This window comes from Salvia splendens, chromosome 20 (genome assembly GCF_004379255.2).
Source record: "Salvia splendens isolate huo1 chromosome 20, SspV2, whole genome shotgun sequence".
In the NCBI taxonomy this organism is placed as follows: domain Eukaryota; kingdom Viridiplantae; phylum Streptophyta; class Magnoliopsida; order Lamiales; family Lamiaceae; genus Salvia; species Salvia splendens.
In genome coordinates, this window is record NC_056051.1 from 5,408,607 (window position 1) to 5,428,137 (window position 19,531).

A 19,531-nucleotide genomic window follows, 5' to 3' on the forward strand; every position below is an offset into this window, starting at 1 on the left:
TCACCTAAAAATCTGGACATTTTGAGTGGGACGGAGGTAATATAACTATAGTAGAGGAGAGAAAAAGTAATGTTTTTTTTCACATTTTTAGTAAATATAAAATAATTAATTTCTTTTTCACATTGTTAGTAAATATTCTCTTCGTCCCTGAAAATTTGTCACATTTCATTTTCTGCACTCGTTTTGAAAAAATGATAAAAAAAATAGTTTAAGTTGAGAGAGGGTAAAGTAAGAAAGAGAATAATGTAGAGAAGACTCTTTCTTACTTTACATTATTCTCTTTTTTACTTTACCTTATTTTTTTTATCATTTTTCAAAACGAGTGCAGAAAATGAAATGCGACAAATTTTCAGGGACGGAGGGAATATTTACTAACAATGTGAAAAAGAAATTAATTATTTTATATTTACTAAAAATGTGAAAAACATTATTTTTATTTGATTGGGTTGATGTTACTAATGGAAGTACAAGTTATATTAAGTGGAGATTGTATATGTGCTTGGGAAGAAAATCACTCTTTTATTAAAGTATTGATTGAGATTGTCTCAAATGTGGCAATGGATATGGAGATAGCCTCAAGGATGGCCATAGAGATAAGATAATGGTCAATTGATTCTCTGCATTTCCTTATAAATAGGGGAAATCAAGTGTCACAAATATATCCACATACATCAATTCACAACATACTGAAGCATGGAAACAAGCTGGCTATACAGTCTCTTGGTTCTACTTGTCATAGCTGTTGGAAAGAAATCAAGTAAATCAATGTGAGAAGATTTTGGGAATCAAATCAAAGTGCAAATAATTGTGGAGATATGGAATTGATTGTAAATTACCGAGAATAAGGTAATTAGAATTAGGGTAGATCTTACCTTATTTTGTGTAGCCTCCCTCCTATATAGTTTGATGTAATACACGGCTGATCATAAGTTGAATGAAACAATAAACCATTTCAACATGGCATCAGAGCAAAGGCTCAGAAAAAACATCATCATAGCCCAATAAACCTTTCCCGACCTAAGGCAAAAACCAAGTCATGGCCTAGGATGAAACCAAACCAAATCTCCCAGACGACCAAAAACTGAGAGTGAGTAAGAATGTTACCGTAGCCGTGAAGCTTAATGGAACAAATTACTCGATATGGGCCCGGCTCATGAAAATTCAGATCGGGAGTAGGAGGGTTCTTCGACACATCAACGGTAACCCGACACCGCCCGAACGAGGAACGGCCGGTTACACGGAGTGGGAGGAAACGGACTTAATCGTTTTCTCATGGATTCTAGACAACATCGAAACCGATATCGTCATCGATTTCGCCCATCACCAAACGAAAGAGGCCTTATGGAAAAGCCTAGCCGTGATGTTCAAAAGCACGTCCGATCCCTTCCTACTGTTCGATCTGGACGAGAAGGCAGAAAATGTTAAACAAGGAGAATAGAGCCTTGAAACATATTGGCGGCACTTACATGGAACATGGATAGACGTGGATCGGTGCCAAGAACAACCCGTCACGTGTTGTGGCAAAGGAATCGGACAGTTCCGAAAATACATTGAAACGCGGCGGCTGTTCAAATTTCTTACCGGCCTGAACCCGAGGTACGACCAAATGAAACGGGAGGTGCTCAAAGACAAACCTTGGCCATCAGCCGAGGCCGCGTACGGTTGGATTAAGAGGGAGACCGCCCGGCTTAGGGTCATGCCGACAACCACCACCGAATCCACCGTCACAACCAACGATACATCATCATCGGGCGGGATCGGGCTCGGATTCGCGGCCCGCAACCAGCAGAGGAGTGGACAACCGCCGCATCGCCTCGGCACACCGACTGCCCCAAATTGCCGGCCATTCAAACAAGACAAGTCGAAATTGTGGTGCTCACACTGTGGAAAACACAAACACACGAAGGAATCATGTTTCCTTCTTGTTGGATTCCCGGAATGGTGGGATGAGAACCAAAAGGCTAAAGCAAGATTGGCGATAAGTGTAACCGAAAGCGGAGGGGGCACGTTCCCGGCAACCGGAGCTGGCAACCAAGAGGCCACCGACGCTCAAGGACGGTCGGTGAACAGAGGCGGAGCAATTGGGGAGGCAACGATCGCCGAGTTTCGGAGGAACGACGGACTTTTCGGAGGTAACGGGTTGGGGTTGTTTAACCCTAACCCCCATTTTGCTTTTACATATAAGTCCACTAGTTCCCAGAAATGTCAAAATGTACCCCATCCAGCTTTCCCCATTGCACATAAGTCCTCCATATCCGATAAATCACATAATTTGCCCCAGAATGTTTTGTCTATGCAATTGAGTCCTCTAAAAGCCGAAAATACTAAAACTGACCCCCCAGTTTTGAAAAATCCTTTTATTAGCCTAATTATTTTGCACCCCTTGAAAACACCCATATTGTGTGCATGGCAAAAAGTCATACGGAAAGTGAGTGGATTTTTTATTGCGGAGCTACAAATACTATGACTTATGATAGAGAGGATTTCTCTACTTTTAATGGAGCAATTAAAAGCTAGATTCAAACCGCAGATGGCGAATTAACATCTGTACATGGAAGTGGAACTATTGAAATATCTACAAATTTGAAACTCACTAATTGTCTCTATGTGCCGAAATTGTCTCACAAACGGATGTCTATTAGTCACGTGACTAAGGAGCTGAATTGTACTTTATTGATGCACCCGAATTTCTGTGTGTTGCAGGATATCAGGACGAGGAGGATAATTGGGCGTGACACTGAGCATCAAGGCCTCTATTATGTGGACGAGATAGCTCACCAAGGTGGCGCCGCGATGCTTGCTCACGGATCTGCTAATAGGGAAGCTTGGTTGTGGCACCGAAGGTTGGGTCATCCGTCTGCGGGTTATTTTAAATTGTTTTTTTCCGAAATTTTCGCATCTTAAAGACATTTCTTGTGAGTCGTGTGTTTTGGCTAAGAATCATAGACAGTCTTTTAAATCCAGTAATACGCGTGTTAAAGACATTTTTTCCCTAGTTCATGCTGATGTGTGGGGCCCTGCGCCTATTACTGGTAATCATGGTCTTAAGTATTTTCTCCTGTTTGTTGATGATTGCACAAGAATGACTTGGGTGTATTTTTTGCAAAATAAACCTGAGGTGTTTGAAAAATTTGCCATATTTTTAAAAATGATTCAGACACAATTTCACAAAACTATCTCGGTCCTTAGGTCAGACAATGGGAGGGAATTTGTCAATAAAGACATGGAAAACTTTTTTAAAACACACGGGTTAGTGCACCAAACCTCCTGTCCTTATACACCGGAGCAAAACGGTGTAGCTGAAAGAAAAAATCGAATTCTTCTTGAAATAACTCGAGCTCTGTTTTTTGATTCAAATGTCCCAAAATATCTTTGGCCAGAAGCAGTTGCTACCTCGGTATACCTTGTTAACCGTCTTCCTACGAAAGTACTATATATGAAAACACCACTTCAAGTCCATTAAAAAATGTCAAAGATCCCTGAACCGCTCACTCTTCCGCTAAAAATTTTTGGATGCTCTGTCTATGTACACATTCCGAAACACGAAAGGACGAAATTTTCTGCGTGCGCTATGAAATGTGTCTTTCTTGGGTATGGGATTAATCAGAAGGGATATAGGTGCTATGATCCGTCATCTAGGAAAATAATCACTACTATGAATTGTAATTTCCTTGAGTGCGAATATTTTTACCAAACCCAACTTAGAGGTCGGGGGGGAGAGTAGTGGAAATAACCTAGGAGAGATAAGTGGACCCCCAAGTTGGTTGGTGCCTCAATCAAGCATCTCCGAGGCGGAGCCAACAGAACAAGCTAGTGCCACCGCCGAGCAGGTCACGTCTACTGTAGATCTTCCTCAGCCAACCACGCCAAAATCCAATCCTCATCCAGTGATATCTGAGGTAGCTTCCGATCCTGAACCCGAAAGTACATCTGTTCCTATTAATAGTCCTGACGCAGATGGAGTCACTGCCATTGATGGAGATACTGGTCGGTACATTCTTCCCCAGCGCAACACTCGAGGGGTTCCACCTAAAAGATACAGTCCGGAGAAAATCGGGGCTAAGAGCAGGTATTCAATAGCAAATCTTGCTAAAGCCAACCTCACAGAAATGACTAGGGCATTCACAACCGCTCTGTATGAAGAAGAAGAAGAGGTGCCTCAAACAGCAGAGGAGGCCATGAGAATGCCTCATTGGAGGAAAGCGATGATGATAGAAATGAATGCACTAATGAAGAGCGAGACATGGGATATATGTGCTAAGCCAGAAGGTGTGCGAGCTGTAGGATGTAGGTGGGTCTTAACCATCAAAAGGAGACCAGATGGATCGATTGAGAGATACAAGGCGAGATTGGTGGCCAAAGGGTACACTCAAACATATGGAGTCGATTATGCCGAGACATTCTCCCCAGTTGCCAAAATGAACACGATCCGAGTCCTATTCTCTATTGCAGCCAATATGGAGTGGCCCCTACACCAATTTGACGTTACTAATGCCTTCCTGCATGGTGAACTCTCAAAACCAATATACATGGAAGCCCCACCAGGCTTCTCTGAAGACTTCAAAGGTGAACAAGTATGCAAACTCAAGAAGACGTTGTATGGATTGAAACAATCACCTCGAGCATGGTTTGGGAGATTCACCGAAGTAATGAAGAAGTACGGGTATAAACAAAGCAACTCTGATCATACCTTGTTTCTGAAGAAGAGGGAATGAAAGATTACCTGCCTGATCATCTATGTAGATGACATGATCCTCACCGGCGAGGATGAGGAAGAAATCAAACTGTTGAGGCAGAACTTGTTTTCAGAATTTCAGATGAAGGACCTTGGACTGCTGAAATACTTTATGGGAATAGAAGTATTGAGATCAAAGAAGGGAATCTTCATTAATCAGAGAAAGTATGTCCTCGACCTACTGGCGGAAACTGGAATGTTGGATTGCAAGCCAACAGATACTCCTATGGTGCAGAATCATGGGCTACAGATAGTAGAGGGAGCAGACCTACTAATCGCACGAAGTATCAACGCTTGGTTGGAAAGCTAATTTACTTGTCCCATACGAGACCGGACATCGCATATGCAGTTGGGGTGGTGAGCCAGTTTATGCACAAACCCCAAGAAGCTCATTGGGAAGCAGCATTGAGGATCGTTAGATACCTAAAAGGAACTTCGGGTTATGGAGTGATGTTTAAGAAGCATGGTCATATGGACATATACGGATTCACAGATGCTGATTGGGCCGGAAATCCAAATGATCGAAAATCAACCGCAGGGTATTTCACATTTGTTGGTGGCAATTTGGTCACCTGGCGAAGTAAGAAACAAAAGGTGGTAGCTTTGTCAAGTGCTGAAGCAGAATTTCGAGGAATTAAGAGTGGATTGACTGAGATCCTGTGGCTAAGAAGACTAGTGACCGAGTTGGGAGTGATGCCTCCCGGACCCTGCAAACTATTCTGTGATAACAAGGCAGCTATCCGCATATCCGAGAACCCAGTACAACATGATCGGACAAAACATGTTGAAGTTGATAGACACTTCATTAAAGACAACATTGAAGCCAAAATTGTGGAACTACCGTTTGTCCGACCAGAAGACCAGCTAGCTGATATTCTTACCAAAGCTGTGGACTCCAGAAGCTTCCATGAAGTATTGGGCAAGTTAAGTATGGATGATCCCCTTACTTAACTTGAGGGGGAGTGTTGGAAAGAAATCAAGTAAATCAATGTGAGAAGATTTTGGGAATCAAATCAAAGTGCAAATAATTGTGGAGATATGGAATTGATTGTAAATTACCGAGAATAAGGTAATTAGAATTAGGGTAGATCTTACCTTATTTTGTATAGCCTTCCTCCTATATAGTTTGATGTAATACACGGCTGATCATAAGTTGAATAAAACAAAAAACCATTTCAACAATAGTTATTGTGAATTTCTATGTAAGAAGAGATAAGAGAAATATCCCACCTAGCCCTAGTAAGAGACTCCCTCTTCTATGGCACCTCCACCTCATGAAATTCCCCCTCCACCGCACCTACCGCACCCTCTCTCAAACGCTGGGCCCCGTCTTCTCCCTCGGCTTTGGCAGCCGCCTGTTGGTGGTGGTATCGTCCCCGGACGCCACAGATGAATGCTTCACGAAAAACGACATCGTTCTGGCCAACCGGCCGAAGTTCCTCTCGGCTAAGTACATGGGCTACAACTACAAGTCCATCGTCGCCGCATCCTACAACGACCATTGGTGCAACCTCCGGCGCCTCACCAAGCTCGAGGTCTTCTCCGGCGCCCGTCTGAACGCGTTTCAGTCGATCCGAGCGGACGAGGTTCGTATCCTGCTTGGGAGCGTCGCCCGCCAAGGCTCTTTCGTGGTTGAGCTCAGGTACGTAAGTTAATTTTCGCTGCATTTTCTTGTGTTGGAAAATTTAAAAAATCGGTCAAAATTGAAGGCGCAAAGAAAAAATGCTTTCATTTTGCTTTTTTTAGGACAAATTTGTCAACTACCATCACATTTTGCTATTTTAGGCTATCCGCCATTTACAAACATATTTACTTTCTTTTTTTTCCACTTTTAGAAAGTGAGTCTTATACTCTATTAATTTATTACCCTCACGTTCTACTATAAAACTACTATATAAATATGTGTTGTGCATTCTATTAACTTTTTCATTCATTTCATTTATAAAAATAAAACAATTATTTAAAACTCGTGTCCAGTTTAACCTTTTGAGAAACTTTCATTTACGTTCCTTAATTTTAATTGAGAACATAAAAATGAAATCTTAGGTACTGTATTTAAAAACATAAATTACCATCTGATAAATAGAAAAACACAAATTAGCGTCATTAAATAGAAAATGTCCTTAGCAATACTAATTTTTGTAGTGAGGGTTTGATAAAAGAGCATTTGTGTTGTGTATTTATTGATCAGACCGTTGTTGTCGATCTTGACCTTCAACAACATGATGAGGATGATAGCGGGGAAGCGGTATTTCGGCGTGGAGGACAAGGACAACGAGGAGGCGAGGGAGTTCCGGGACCTTCTGAAGGATGTTTTCAAGTTCACCGGTGTTGCAAACCCCGGGGATTTCATGCCGCTTCTGAGGTGGATCGATTACAAGAATTTCGAGAAGAATTTGAGTGCGCTCACGATAAAGATTGATGCATTTCTGCAGAGATTAATTGAGGAGCACAGAAGTAACAAGGGAGGAAGCACCATGCTTGACCACTTGCTTTCTTTGCAGGTGTCTGAACCTGAAATCTACAGTGATCTAGTCATCAAATCTATCATGCTGGTAACATTTTCGTCCGTTTCACAAAAATAGATAATTTTTTATTTACAAATACTTTTTTTAACAATACTATTAAGAATATTAGATGGGTCCCACGATTCATTAATACTGCTGTAACCTGCGGTCACTTTTATCTAATCAAAATTGAATTTGATGATAATGCAGTCAATGCTACTAGCTGGGACAGACACGTCATCAGTAACGGTAGAGTGGGCAATGTCCGCGCTCCTGAACCACCCCGACAAGATGGTCAAGGCGAGAGAAGAGATCGACAGAGTCGTCGGGACTGAGCGTCTCCTCCACGAGACGGACTTGCCCAACCTCCCGTACTTCCAGAGCATCATCCACGAGACGTTCCGACTGTTCCCAGCCACGCCGCTGCTGATCCAGCACGAGGCCTCGGCCGAATGCAGGATCGCGGGGTACGACATCCCTCGTGGCACCATCGTGCAGGTCAACACGTGGGCCATCCACAGGGACCCGAGTATTTAGGATGACCCCGAGACCTTCAAGCCCGAGCGGTTTGAAAATACGGACCCTCCCAAGGCTCCGCGACTGCTCCCGTTCGGCATGGGGAGGCGCACGTGCCCGGGTAACGCCTTGGCCCAGTGGGTCGTTGGGCTGGCGTTGGGGTCTTTGTTGCGGTGCTTTGGATGGGAGAGAGTTGATGAGAAGTTGGTTGATTTGACTGATGGGAAAGTAGGGGTCACCATATCCAAACTTGTCCCTTTGCAAGCTAAGTGCAAAGCGCGCCCATCATATGAAGCCCTATATGTTTGAGGATATTCTTGTATTTTCATCCCTTTGGTGTGTTGAATTTAAGAAAATGGATCTATGTGTCTTTTCAATACGGCTAAACAGACTCGCTGCCCAAGCCCGAACAGCACTAGGAAGACTCGCCCGTGTCGCACACGAGCCCTTAGCGGATAAGTTTTGCCCTGGATTGTTGGGAGAAATAGTTTAATTTTGTTGGGATTAATTAAAATGTACTATCTCTCTCACTTTACCAAATTTGAATTAAAACTCGTGTTGCCATCCATTACCTAAGTAGGAAATATCCATGAAACAAAACTTGTTGGACCGAGCATTAAAAAAATTAATAATTTCAACATCAAAAATAGTGCCAAACATTTCGTTCTAGAATATTTTGTGTATTATCTATCAATTCGGGGATTCTTGTGGCACATTTTGCATCAAATGGAGTAAAAAATTGTTGAAAGTATTTTACACAATTAACTTAGTCAAATATTTATGCATCTATCCATACAAGCATTGAATGTATTAAATGTCTAAATCTTGTCTCACAACGACTTAATGAAAATCTCATTTAATTTATATAAGTGTGGATAGGGTAAGTGGTCCATTTCGAATATAATACCAAAGCGGGCCTAATATTATTTCAATAAGTTTTTCTTTCTATGTACTTTATCAACTTTACAGTAAAATTCATGTCGATCCAAAATTTTATATTTTTATGATACAAAGGAAATACAAACGAATAAGGATGGAGACATAAATTTATCTTGTAGGGGCATTCTAAATTTTGATTTGAAACTTGCGACAGTAAATTCATAAGTTGAATAGGTGTTTGGTCACCATTATAGTAAATTTTGTGACATTTTTCCTCAAACTTTGTGACAATTACTCCTTCCGCCCTTGAAATTTTGTCACATTTTTTCATTTCCATCCGTCCACATTTCACTTTTTACTATTTTTGATAATAGACTCCACATTCCACTAACTTATTCTCATTCACATTTTATTATAAAACTAATACTTTAAAAGTAGTACCCACATCCTACCAATTTTTTCAACCCACTTGCTATTACATTTTTTAAAACTCGTGTCCGGTCAAACTATGACAAAATTTGGGGAAGGGATAGAGTAATAATAATAACGTCAAATCACTAGTAAGCGGAAAAAAGTTGCCATCTCCTATTTAAGGTGACACATGGTACCTTATTTCTCTGTCCAAATCCTACACTGATCTAACTGGTAAACCCTAACAAAGCACCACTCACTACCCACTATTCTTATATACAATCTTAATTATAACCATATGTTGTGATTTCTCAGGATTTGATTAGCAGGAGCAGCCATGAAGGTGAAGGTCCTGAGCAAAAGGCTGGTAAAACCACGCACCCCAACTCCACAAACCCTCAAAACCTACAAGATCTCATTCATGGACGAACTCAACCCGACCATGAACGTCGTCGGAATGTTCTACTACCGGTCCCGACCGCCAACCTCGATCACCTCCACGAAACTCTATCATCGATCCTGCCCGCTTTCTACCCTTTTGCAGGGCGATACAAGAAGCAAGACCACGTCGTTGATTGCAGCGACCAAGGCGCTCTGCTCATCTAGGTGAACGTTGATCTCCCACTCCTTGAGGTTATGAATCTCGACGCTGTCGAGGAGCTCAACGACATTTTACCCTGCGAGATGGTGAGGCGGACGAGGAAACCGACCCTATTTTGCTCGTTCAGCTCACCAACTTCAAATGTGGTGGTGTGGCTATTAGAATATGCATTTCGCATAGGGTCATCGACGCTGGCTCCCTAGGCACATTCATCTCTGCATGGACGAACGCAGCCCGTGAAGAAACCAGGGAAGAAATTTGTCCAGTTTTCAACGGACCAGTTTTCTTCCTAGGGAAGAATTTCTCTGCCCCTGAGTTTGGGACAACTCGGGGCAGGGAAAATGGCCTCAATAGCATCATATGCAAGAGGTTCCTGTTTAACAAAAATGCAATTTCAAGCCTCAAAGAAAAGGTTGGCAAGACCACTGAGCAACCCCATCCTCCTTCAAGGATCGGGGTGGTGTCTGGGCTTATAGTCAAGGCCTGGGCCCGGCCACAGATTTAGTCGTGGCGCAGGCTGGCAACCTCAGGGAGAGGACCGTGCCGGTTCTCTCCAAACATTCATGTGGGAATTTGGTAGCTCTGTTGTCACGACTGCCCTTTAGGGTTAGTAAAAGTGGGCGATCGTGATTAATGGACTTAATGAACAGACATAGAAAACTAGGGTTTCAATAAAGGTTTGACCAAGAATTTAAGTTTAATAAATAAACGACCAAGGGTATTTATGTTTAATAAATGAAAAGACTAAATGTTTGACATTATTCAAAAGATAACGAGTTTTCAACATCTAATTAAACAGTTGCAAAGTTTAACACAAGTAAGTAAAGAAAACATCACAGCGGAAGCATCCAAGAGAAGAGCGAAGTCATGTGTGAGGACACAACGACACTCAGAGTTTCAAAACAACCATAGTATATTATTAATTCTGCTCAACACCACCAACCACTCGTCGCCGCTCAACCTGCACATAGGGAAAACACATGCAGGGCTGAGTACTATGAAAATACTCAGTGGCTCATGCTGAAAACATTTTAAAGAAGAGTATATGTTATCATGCCATATGTAAGTAACCATCGGGGTTTTAACTTTAGAAAAGGCCCGAGGCACCCAAAATATTTTTCATTGTTCAAAATAGCGACTGCGCAGTCATTTTCCCATAGACGTCAACCATATCTCCCAATACATGACAAGGAATGCGGCCGCAAACCAGGTCACTAGACCGGCCAGCCCGTACGCTAGCACACGGTCTACCATAGGTGTACACTAATCCAAGTAGGGTTTGCGGCCCTACGAGGACCCGAATTCGATTTATATAATAGTGGCAAAAGCCACATCAGATAGGCACGTAAAAACAAATCAAGGCATGATAATCATAGTTATTTCCATCGATAAAATATAAGGACATAGTCCTTATTTAAAAGAGAGCCCACCTCGACCGTTTAGATTTCAAGTACTGCTTTCTCTTTATTATCACACTTCGCGCACGCGTTATCACCTTTAGATGATATGTATTACCAATTAGTCACAAACATTGACTTAATATTATGCATGTCCTCGACGGTTCCCTTTTCCCAACAACATATGGAAATCACATCATAGCATACATCTTTGAATAACACATCACTTCATCATAGAGTGGTTCTTTAACCCATATATAAATCATGTATATCACTTATATTATAACAATATAGTCATCTTGTATAGATAAAAATCAAGCAGAACTGCGCAACCTTTTTGTAAAAATCATTAAAAATTCACCCGACTTCCGTTGGGGCTAAAACTTTACCACAATGCAGTAGACTCATCAAATAACTTCCATTTTAAATAATTTCATATCAATATACACCTTTTAGGTCGGTCAATTCGAAAACGTAACCTACTGGTCGAGAAAATATTTTCTGGCAGAGTTGCACAGTCAACTTAAAAAATTCACCAAAAATTCATATTTTTTCCAAAAGGGTTAAAATTCACACCCAACACAGAAGACATCATGAAGGTTACTCAGGAAAAAGAATCGATCAAAACGGAGTTCATTTGGTCGGTCAACTACGTGTCGGAACCACTGTCCGAACTCACAGTTTTTCATGCTTTTAAATCCGAATTAGGGTTTTATCCCCATTTATTCAAACATAATCTTTTCATGCTTTGAACACACAAACATGCTTGAAAGAGTCATCACCCTCATGTTTTCACATAATCACACATCATTCACCAATGATTCATTTAAATTCATACAATTTCATTCAAAACGCATACACACATACAAACACAAATTCCCACCGATTAAACCCTTAGATTTGAATTTCCTACACTCTCTACATGCATGAGGGAGTCAAGGAATGTTTAGATGGAGAGGAATGAAGAATGGAGGTTTGATTTTACCTTCTTTGGACGAAACAAACGGTAGGAACGAATATAATTCTCGATTCTTCAACAAACCCTTGACAATTCGAAAGGATCTTGAGTAGAGTAGAAGAACAAGTGGGAGATGTGGAGGGGAAGAAAATGGCGTGAGGGAGAGAGTGGAGTAGGCGTGTGATTAGTGGGGCTAGGGTTAGGGGTTTTGGGTTATCCCTATTTATAGAGTTGGAAAATACAATATTTACCAATTAATTCAAGATTTGGGGGAATAATTGAAATAAAGATTTGAGAGATTTGAGGAGATTTGATGGGAGGAAATGGCGTGAATATTGAGGGAGAAATAAGGAGGATTTTCGAAAATCATGGCTATTTAATTAGCCATGATTTAATTTGGTATTTCCATGGAGCAGAGTAAAATAATACGTAGCAGAAAATTAATGAAAATCCTCCCAAATAATATGGTAGTAGGTGTGTGGAATATTCCTCCCACAAGGAATAATTTCCAAATCTTTAATAAAATAAAGTAGGGAAAGAAATCATTAAGGGATCAAAATAATGAATAATCCCCTCCTCCCAAAAATTAGGAGATTTCGAAATCTCCTTTACGAAAAATAATAGGGGTCGATTTTTATCATGAAGCAATAAGATGATTAGGCTTTGGATTTAATTTGGATAATTATCCCAAAACAAATAATTAAATCCAAGAAAAAGAATTTCCTCTCCAATAATTAATAGTGGTCGAAATTTTCTCCATAAAAGGGCAAGGTAATTATTTATGATCCTAATTAAATCTCACCCCCTTAAAATATAACAATATATATTTCATTCCACATCAATTAATTTAAGCCACATCATAAAATCAACGGATTTGACTCGGTCAAATCAAAATTAGGTTACCAAAGCAAACACATAACAATTCGTCATTTAATTGCGGCAATCAAAGTAATAAATACAATCGTCTTAGGGTTCGAAAATTAGGGTTCGAAAAGTGGGGCGTTATATCCTACCACTCTTAAAAGAAATTTCGTCCCGAAATTTGGTACTCTCATGGGAAGAGTTCTGGGTATAACTCCATCATCTTGTCCTCGAGCTCCCACGTGGCTTCTTCATGCCCGTGGTTTCTCCAATGTACTTTCACGTAAGCAACTGGTTTATTTCTCACATTTTGGACCTTTCGGTCTAATATCGTTTGGGGTTTCTCTTCGTAGCTCAAGTTCGGGTTCAACGCGACTCCCTTGTAGTGAATCACGTGCTTCAGGTCAAAAACATATTTCCGCAACTGCGACACATGAAAGACGTTGTGTACATTTTCAAGGCTTGGGGGTAGCGCCAAACGGTATGCAACAGGACCCACTCCTTTAAGGATTTCATACGGCCCAATAAATCGCGGCTTCAACTTTCCCTTAACACCAAAACGCGTTATTCTCTTCGACGGGGATACTATTAGAAAAACCTTGTCGCCAGCTTGAAATTGTAAGTCGGTTCGTCGTGCATCCGCGTATGACTTCTGTCTGTCTTGAGCTTCTTTTATCCTCGCACGAATTTGTCGAACGATTCCTACCACTCTTCAACTTCTCTCGCCAACTTTGTCCCAGTAGAGCGGGGATCTACATTTTCTCCCATACAAGGCTTCATACGGCGCCATGTTTATCGTTGCATGGAAACTGTTGTTGTAGGCGAACTCAATTAGTGGTAGTGCGGACTCCCAACTTCCTCCTCGGTCGAGCACCAAAGCTCTCAACATATCCTCGAGGGTTTGGATCATTTTTTCGGATTGTCCATCGGTCTGCGGGTGAAGCGTCGTGCTAAAATTCAATCGAGTTCCAAGCTCGCGTTGCAGACTCATCCAAAATCTTGAAGTGAATTTCAAGTCACGGTCGGATGTGATTGTCACTGGAACTCCATGCAGTCGCACTATTTCCTTTATGTAGATCTGAGCTAGCTTGCTCGATCCATGCGTTGCAGGAATCGGTATGAAATGTGCACTCTTGGTGAGTCGGTCTATAATTACCCATATGGCAGTATTCCCTCTTTGCGTCTTTGGCAATGCTGTCACGAAATCCATGGCGATGTGCTCCCATTTCCACTCGGGAATTTCTAGTGGTTGCAACTTCCCGTACGGTCGTTGATGTAGAGCCTTCACCTGTTGGCAGGCTAAGCAGCGCTCCACGAAGGCCGCTATATCCCTCTTCATACCATTCCACCAAAAGGACTTCTTTAAGTCTTGGTACATCTTCGTACTTCCTGGGTGGGCGGTGTAAGGAGTCTCGTGTGCTTCGCTCATCACTTCATTTTTGAGCTCCTCGTTGTCCGGCATGCATAGTCTTCCTTTGAAGGTAAGAGTGTTGTCACCTTTTTCACTAAAGTTTCCAGATTCGCCGGTTCGCACCTCTACACGTATTTCCTCTAGTTTCGCATCCATCCGTTGTGCTTCAACAATTCTCGTTCTTAGATTAGGTTCGACCACTAAGGTGGCAATTCGGCCTTCCACTGTTTTAGGTGCCCTTACCACTTCCAAATGCATTTTACTAAACTCTCGTATTAGACTTTCCTCTTCCGTCAGAAAAACAGCTAGTTGCGAAAGGTTCCTTCGGCTCAAAGCATCTATCACTTCATTGGCTTTGCTAGGGTGGTAGTTGATGCCTCAACTTAGTCATTTACTAATTCAAGCCATCTTCATTGCCGCAGGTTCAAATCTCTCTGCTCGAAGAAATATTCCAGTCTCTTGTGGTCCGTAAAGATTTTACATCGAACTCCGTGGAGATGGTGCCTCCAAATCTTTAGGGCATGTACTGCTGCTACTAGGTCCAAGTCGTGGGTTGGGTAGTTCAACTCGTGCGGTCTAAATTGTCGTGATGCGTGGGCGATCACTTTGTTGTTCTGCATCAACACGTGTTCTAGTCCCACCTTCGAAGCGTCAGTGTAGACCACGTAACTCATTCCAGGCTCTGGCACAGTTAAGATTGGTGCAATGGTCAGTTTCTTCTTCAAAAGCTGAAAACTTGTCTCACACTCCGGGGTCTAATTGACTTTCACCCCCTTCTTGAGTTGTTGGGTCATTGGCCTCGCTATCTTGGAGAATCATTCTATAAACCTTCGGTAATATCCTGTCAAACCCAGGAAACTCCGAATCTCGTTTGGTGTCAAAGGTGCCTTCCATTGTTGTACAGCCTCAACCTTGGCGGGATCCACTCGGATTCCTTCTGCCGACATGGTGTGACCGAGAAAATTGACTTCGTTCAGCCAAAACTGACACTTGCTGAATTTAGCGTATAGCTTCTCGGTCCTCAACGTCTCCAAGGTGATTCGTAGATATTCCTCGTGCTCTTTCTCATTCTTCGAGTAGACCAGAACGTCATCTATGAAGACCAAAACGAATTTATCCAATTCATCAAATCCTTGAATACTGCAGGTGCATTCGTTAATCTAAACTGCATTACCACAAACTCATAGTGACCATATCTTGTGCGAAAAGCGGTCTTCGGTATGTCCTCTCTTTGGACTCTCAATTGATGGTATCCGGACCTTAAGTCCATCTTTGAGAACACACCGGCTCCTCGTAGTTGATCGAATAGGTCATCTAACCTCGGCAGTGGCTATTTGTTCTTCAGGGTCATTTTATTCAACTATCTATAGTCGATACACATTCTCATCGACCCATCCTTCTTCTTCACAAAAAGTGCCGGCGCGCCCCACGGTGAAACACTGGGTCTAATGAAACCCCAGTCCATGAGCTCTTGAAGTTGTATCCTGAGTTCCTCCAACTCTTTAAGCGTCATTCGATATGGGGCCTTAGACATAGGTGTTGACCCTGGCTTTAGGTCGATTGTAAACTGCAATTATCGATCTTGCGGCGGTCCAGGTAATACTTCAGGAAAAACGTCTGAAAATTCTCGTACGTCTGATAACAAACTGTCACGACCGCCCTTTAGGGTTAGTAAAAGCGGGCGATCGTGATTAAGGGACTTAATGAACAGACATAGAAAACTAGGGTTTCAATAAAGGTTTGACCAAGAATTTAAGTTTAATAAATAAACGACCAAGGGTATTTATGTTTAATAAATGAAAAGACTAAAGGTTTGACATTATTCAAAAGATAACGAGTTTTCAACATCCAATTAAACAGTTGCAAAGTTTAACGCAAGTAAGCAAAGAAAACATCACAGCGGAAGCATCCAAGAGAAGAGTGAAGTCATGTGTGAGGACACAACGACACTCGGAGTTTCAAAACAACCATAGTATATTATTAATTCTGCTCAACACCACCAACCGCTCGTCGCCGCTCAACCTGCACATAGGGAAAACACATGCAGAGCTGAGTAATATGAAAATACTCAGTGGCTCATGCCGAAAACATTTTAAAGAAGAGTATGTGTTATCATGCCATATGTAAGTAACCATCGGGGTTTTAACTTTAGAAAAGGCCCGAGGCACCCAAAATATTTTCCATTGTTCAAAATAGCGACTGCGCAGTCATTTTCCCATAGACGTCAACCATATCTACCAATACATGACAAGGAATGCGGCCGCAAACCAGGTCACTAGACCGGCCAGCCCGTACGCTACCACACGGTCTACCATAGGTGTACACTAATCCAAGTAGGGTTTGCGGCCCTACGAGGACCCGAATTCGATTTATATAATAGTGGCAAAAGCCACATCAGATAGGCACGTAAAACAAATCAAGGCATGATAATCATAATTATTCCCATCGATAAAACATTAGGACATAGTCCTTATTTAAAAGAGAGCCCACCTCGACCGTTTAGATTTCAAGTACTGCTTTCTCTTTGTTATCACGCTTCGCGCACGCGTTATCACCTTTAGATGATATGTATTACCAATTAGTCATAAACATTGACTTAATATTATGCATGTCCTCGACGGTTCCCTTTTCCCCAACAACATATGTAAATCACATCATAGCATACATCTTTGAATAACACATCACTTCATCATAGAGTGGTTCTTTAACCCATATATAAATCATGTATATCAGTTATATCATAACAATATAGTCATCTTGTAAAGATAAAAATCTGGCAGAACTGCGCAACCTTTTCGTAAAAATCATTTAAATTTCATATCAATATATTCCTTTTAGGTCGGTCAATTCGAAAACGTAACCTACTTGTCGAGAAAATATTTTCTGGCAGAGTTGCACAGTCAACTTCAAAAATTCCCCAAAAATTCATATTTTGTCGAAAAGGGTTGAAATTCACACCCAACAGAGAAGACATCATGAAGTTTACTCAGGAAAAAGAATCGATCAAAACGGAGTTCATTTGGTCGGTCAAATACGTGTAGGAACCTACTGTCCGAACTCACAGTTTTTCATGCTTTTAAATCCGAATTAGGGTTTTATCCCCATTTATTCAAACATAATCTTTTCATGCTTTGAACACACAAACATGCTTGGAAGAGTCATCACCCTCATGTTTTCACATAATCACACATCATTCACCAATGATTCATTTAAATTCATACAATTTCATTCAAAACGCATACACACATACAAACACAAATTCCCACCGATTAAACCCTTAGATTTGAATTTCCTACACTCTCTACATGCATGAGGGAGTCAAGGAATGTTTAGATGGAGAGAATGAAGAATGGAGGTTTGATTTTACCTTCTTTGGATGAAACAAACGGTAGGAACGAATATAATTCTCGATTCTTCAACAAACCCTTGGCAATTCGAAAGGATCTTGAGTAGAGTAGAAGGACAAGTGGGAGATGTGGAGGGGAAGAAAATGGCGTGAGGGAGAGAGTGGAGTAGGCGTGTGATTAGTGGGGCTAGGGTTAGGGGTTTTGGGTTATCCCTATTTATAGAGTTGGAAAATACAATATTTACCAATTAATTCAAGATTTGGGGGAATAATTGAAATAAAGATTTGAGAGATTTGAGGAGATTTGATGGGAGGAAATGGCGTGAATATTGAGGGAGAAATAAGGAGGATTTTCGAAAATCATGGCTATTTAATTAGCCATGATTTAATTTGATATTTCCACGGAGCAGAGTAAAATAATACGGAGCAGAAAATTAATGAAAATCCTCCCAAATAATATGGTAGTAGGCGTGTGGAATATTCCTCCCACGAGGAATAATTTCCAAATCTTTAATAAAATAAAGTAGGGAAAGATTTGTTAGGACATTCCAATTAAAACATGGAAAGGAATAATTAAGGGATCAAAATAATGAATAATCCCCTCCTCCCAAATATTAGGAGATTTCGAAATCTCCCTTACGAAAAATAATAGGGGTCGATTTTTATCATGAAGTAATAAGATGATTAGGCTTTGGATTTAATTTGGATAATTATCCCAAAACAAATAATTAAATCCAAGAAAAAGAATTTCCTCTCCAATAATTAATAGTGGTCGAAATTTTCTCCATAAAAGGGCAAGGTAATTATTTATGATCCTAATTAAATCTCACCCCCCTTAAAATATAATTCACCGCAATATATATTTCATTCCACATCAATTAATTTAAACCACGTCATAAAATCAACGGATTTGACTCGGTCAAATCAAAATTAGGCCACCAAAGCAAACACATAACAATTCGTCATTTAATTACGGCAATCAAAGTAATAAATACAATCGTCTTAGGGTTCGAAAATTAGGGTTTGAAAAGTGAGGCGTTACATCTGTCGATCACTGAATTCTCTGCTGAGGAGACGAAAAAGATGGGGATCGAAGACTATGTTCGTGTGCTGGGGAGCAACGCGAGGAAGACAGTGCGCGAATGCGTGGGCTTGATAAGTGAGGAAGGGCAGAGGTCATGGATCCAGCCATCCCATGAGGTGTCTGAGATATCTCTGAGGAAGGATGTGAATGTTGTGTGGGTGACTGATTGGAGCATGTTTGGATTCTACGAGGCCGATTTCGGGTGGGGGAAGCCGGAGTGGGCGAGTGTGGCGAATGTGATGGTGAAGAACCATGTTACTCTGATGGACACCAAAGAGGGAGATGGGATTGAGGCATGGGTGCAGCTTGAAGACACCGAGATGCCTTATTTCGAAACCCAGATTCGAAACTTCGTCTCTGCTTAGTTTGGTTACTTTATCGATCCCATGTCATCGTTTGTGTTTTTTTTACCTTCCCTTGTTTGATCAAATAATGCCTTCTTCAACGTTGATTTGGAAAAGGCCTACGATGTACGATTACTGTGTACGTGCAGTTACTTGTATCGAAATCATGTCGTTATCTAATGATACAGAGCTGAAAGTACGTGCAGTTACTTGTATCGAAATCATGTCGTTATCTAATGATACAGAGCTGAAATTATTGATATGAATAAGTCCAGAATTATTCTCCCCCCGTCCTGAAAGTGCCACAAAATTTGTCACATTTAACTTTTTTACCATTTTTGGTAGTGGACTCCACATTTCACTAACTTATTCCCACTCAAATTTTATTATAAAACTAATACTTTAAAAAGTAGGACTCACATCCTACCAACTTTTTCAACCCACTTTTCATTACATTTCTTAAAACCCATGTCCGGTCAAA

General features: G+C 41.2%; 2 pseudogenes; both read left to right on the forward strand.

Annotated features, from left to right (window-relative positions):
- The first annotated feature begins 693 nt into the window (after positions 1-693).
- Positions 694-8,067, forward strand: LOC121781343 (annotated as a pseudogene).
- A 1,318-nt stretch (positions 8,068-9,385) lies between these two features.
- LOC121781344 lies at positions 9,386-19,071 on the forward strand (annotated as a pseudogene).
- The last annotated feature ends 460 nt before the right edge of the window (positions 19,072-19,531 follow it).